This window comes from Etheostoma spectabile, chromosome 22 (genome assembly GCF_008692095.1).
Source record: "Etheostoma spectabile isolate EspeVRDwgs_2016 chromosome 22, UIUC_Espe_1.0, whole genome shotgun sequence".
NCBI classification, from domain to species: domain Eukaryota; kingdom Metazoa; phylum Chordata; class Actinopteri; order Perciformes; family Percidae; genus Etheostoma; species Etheostoma spectabile.
In genome coordinates this window covers 8,161,726-8,166,061 of record NC_045754.1, presented here as the reverse complement: position 1 = coordinate 8,166,061, position 4,336 = coordinate 8,161,726, and the positions used below count along the sequence as shown (strand labels likewise).

Sequence of the window (4,336 nt, the reverse complement as noted above, 5' to 3'; positions counted from 1 at the left end):
GTATCCTGCGCAGTGCTGCCTCTGTGCAGGGAACCCCAGCTGCAGGGTTGTATGTATCTATCGCTCTCTTATAGGCAACAGGGGACGCGCAGCAGCGAGGAGAGTCGGAGCTCCGGCCGAGACAGAAAACGCTCTCATCTGAGCCAACTCCTCGCCGAGTGAAGTGGACAGAGCCTGTCGAAATAGTTTGACCAAAATAATTTGGCGAGAAGGGAGCCAGAAACACACGCAGCGTTTTGGCATGGGGAACGAGGAGCCGAATTTCCAAACCTGCCAGGTTTTTGGCAGCAGATGGCATGCGAACTGTTAAATGATTTCCATGCTGGTAAAGAGAAAATCAATCCAAAATGATTGACACCTTCCACCAATGAGAGGGATTAAACACCTCCCCCTTTACACTGAGAACTTATTAAATCCAGCAAGTCACATAACACACAACACAAAAAGAACAAAAAAAAGACAAAAAGAAAGAAAGAATTAGGCTACATTACTTTTTTGTGCAAATAAATTCATTGGACATCTTTCCTTTCTTTTACTTGCATTATTCTTACTGTAGAAATTGACTTTTTAAAGACCACTTTTTGAAGTGTACTTCCACATCTGGATATCTGGGCTCTGCTTTCTATTCAGAGTTTTATTTTTCACCCAATTAGCTGCAAACTGAACTCCTGCAGTGACAGAGGAATTCAGCAAGAGGCTGGGTTCTCTACTGCACCTCTACACAGACCTTTGAAACCGAACAGTATACATTCCTAATTAGTGACAGTAAACATAACAGTTCATAACCCTTGCATTTGCACAGAATATAAAACTATTCTCTTGCAGCCTTGGCAGTGTAAACATTTTGAACTCTAATTTTTACATACATTATTTCACAATATTTACACCTGTTCTCACGTAAGTCAACATTACATTTCATCTTAAACATAGTCCTGATCCTTGGTCACCCAAGAAGTATCTTCTGCGTTTTTCATCATGCTATTTGCATTTTTGAGACAGGATGAATTGCAATTGTGCAGCTCTTTTCAGTCATTTAGGAAAAGGAGCATTGACCCAAACTAATAGAAAGAGCAGCCTCTGCCTGTCATGCCAGGAAGGGCAGTTAGCAAAGATGAAATCAGACACATGGGACAATGGACAGGTAAAAATAAGCTACAGCACAATGCAGTGGAATGAGAGGAAGAATAATGTTGTTGGAGGTAAAGGGGACAGTAAAGGAGCATAAGGCCAAAAACATAAAAGTGAGGAAAGCTAGACTAAGTAAGAACTCAACTTAAAGGGAGACCGAGTACAGAGGGAGAGTGGGTGTGTGATAATAGAAGGAGAGGTGAAAGGGAGGAGAAGAGGGAGGTGTATTACAGGAGGGGGCGAGGGGGGTGGGGGAGGCTGCAGTACAGCAGTGAGTTATTTAATTGGAGAGTGACATTGGGAGCCCGGCTCGTCAGCTCTTCCCCATCAATCACCGGCGGTCAGAAGATGCCTGAGGTGATGTGGCCCGTGTCCCGCTCCCTCTGGATCCTGCGGCCATCCCCGGCATTTAACTGCCATGCCTCCATTACATCTCCACCCCCCAACCTCCTCCCCTCAGCAGGATGCTCTGACCTCGGCTCACCTGGCTGACTGTTATCTGCTCCCCTGTGACACACCGCTCCATGGGTCTTTTTGTTCACAGACTAACAAGAAAAACAGTTAAGGTTTACTGAAGCGGCTATTCGAGCAAAAATAAAATATGACCTCCAAGGACAATCAAGTTAGGTTTCTGCATATTTGCCACTAAATAATTAAGGCTGGGTATTGACTTCAACACTTAGTATCGAGTATCAAAAAATACCTTGTTATTCAATACCAAATTTCAATGCCTAAGGAGTAAATCTCATTAGAGTCAGTGAGCCAATGAGCATGCAGCATGCTTGTACCAAGAGCTAATCATGCTGGTGCTTGGCTGTCTAACATTACACTTTATGGAGACACGCAGGAAAAACTCTACGTTACACCCAGAGACGGGTAGGAGGAGCTGAAAAGAAATTTAATGATTGTTGCCATAATGTGTAATTTTGTAATTTATTTTTGTTAAAATGGATTTTATAAAGCTGGTATTGAAAAATGTATAGTTTAGGAACCGGTATACAAATCACAGTATTGGTATCAAAAATATTTGAAAGATAGCCAGCCCATAATGCATCTCTGTAGCTGCATCTAGTATATACATTATGGCTTTTAATACAGTCAGATAAACTGAAGTTATACATATTAAATCTATTATTAACTTATCTGTCTCTGAATCTCAGCTGCTAAGTTAAATTCATTATTTCTCCTTACAGGCACGTAAAGAAAAGAACAAAATACAGTGCCACCAGGGCATTAGTGCAAAAGACATTCAACATACATGACGTATTCATACATTTTTTTTATCTTAAAAAGCAGTAATAAAAGGCAATCAGGCCTATCCATTTATTTAATACTTGACATAATATTTATACTGTACATGTTCATCCGTTACTTTTAGCTAGGTTCATCGGTTTTAACCTTATACAATAGGCTATACATTAAGCTATATTTCAAAATGTTTTCTATTACTTTTAGCTACAGTATCTTGACCATTTATCCTTTAGCTAACCGTTTATCCATTACACTTAGCTTACTATTTTACCGGTTTTACTTTTAGCTGTTTAGACATCTCTGCTCGCTTGCTAACTAGTTTCAACTCTCAATCAACATGTAGCGTTCAGAGCTACAGCTGGCCAATATGCGGGTATATATCGTTTAATCAAATATTTCACTTTTTTTTACTTAATTGAGTTATGTCTTTCCATGTCCCGCCTGCCAATATTACTGCTCTAAATGATACATATGAATAAATACTCTAAACAACAAGATAAGTAATGGTAGCTGCTGGTCAATCTCTGACCTGCTAAAAGACAACTGACATTATAATTCCAATAACTGCCTTTCCCTGTCATTGGAAACAGATGATTGGTACATTGACTGGACACTTTCAGCTGTAAACTAGGTATTGATTTCCCCAGTGGATATTTACAGAAAACATGTCGCTGTGTTCACAGCTAAAGAGCTGTCATAACATGTGTTTTCTGAGCAGCACTGCAGAGACAAAACACTTAACATGCAATCAGCCCCAGCAAGCAAGAGCAGCAGAATGAGGTTGAAACAACCACCCATGATCTGGTTCTTCTTATTCTGCAGAAGCAGATAAGAAAACCACATCAGTTTAAAAAATGTCCTTACTGTATATTTGCAGTTTAATTCGTTTTGATTAAAGTTTCTATGCTTGTGAAAATAGAATTTACTACACTGCGTCGGCCTTTGCTTTCTTTTGTGCTGGCGGAGCAATGATTCACAACAAGTGACCTTTTTTCACACCGTGATCTTGACAGTGGTGTTGTGATTCATCAAACTGCATTCCATTTAGTGGTTGTTGCAATTCATCTCTGACTCCTTCTCTTCTCCATAATTGCACCGAGACAGTTAAAATGCCCCCTTAATTGTTTCTTTATTTTATTCCAATTCTTTTTGTTGATTGATTTTTCGTTCTGTTGAGCTCAGACACTTTCAGCCGCTCTGTATCTCTCAGAGGCTTACCCAGTGTGGGTTTTTCATTGCACACAGTATGTAAACATGCATTTCACTACATGGTGGTCATAAGGCTGCAGAGAGCCAGGGATCAGAAGGAACAGATTGGCCTTGATGTTCGAGGGACAAGGCTAGGGAGTTGACATCCCCCTGACTCCGGCACCATGACTGAAATACAAAAGCCGGACTTATTTGCATACGCTGCATCAAAACATCCTGCTTCTCCTCTTTGAGAAGCAGGGATTTGGACTAATCATCCAGCAAGTATTGAGCGATTATATTTTCATCTAATGCTATGTAAGAGGGTCGAAAGATCAAGTGAACTAATGGATGACCTAATCATGGGGGATTGGCTGTATCGATTCAGGTGGTCATATCCTCATTGTCTGTCAGGCCACTGAAGCTGGAGGCAGATAAAAGTCCCTCACTGGCTGAAACCACCATAGTCAAGAAACCCTCATTCAGATTACACTAATTTAGCCCATACCTCTTCTGTTCCCCTGGGGGTTAAATAGATTACGGGGGAGGAATCGCAATCTTGCTGAATTGCAGCCTAGAATTTCGAATAATTTAATGTAACAGGTTTTTATCATCCCTACTCCCTTTTAGGTATTTTATATTTTTGTCATATTTCCTCACGAGGAGATTCTGCAGTGCACAGTACCTCTGCTTGCACATCCATATATAGTCTTAATCCTCATTGATATACAGTGTGTTGAAATGTTGTCATGCTTGCAGATGCAATTTT

The 4,336-nt window shown here is 40.5% G+C and overlaps 1 protein-coding gene across 2 annotated transcripts in view; it reads right to left on the bottom strand.

Moving 5' to 3' along the window:
* The window catches only part of cdh7a (cadherin 7a), an 88,662-nt gene extending 88,490 nt beyond the window's left edge, over window positions 1-172 (bottom strand). For both annotated transcript variants that reach the window (XM_032503405.1, XM_032503406.1), the window contains exon 1: window positions 1-172. This exon is cut by the window's left edge. The gene's annotated coding sequence lies outside the window, so the exon portion shown is untranslated.
* Between the last annotated feature and the right edge of the window lie 4,164 nt (window positions 173-4,336).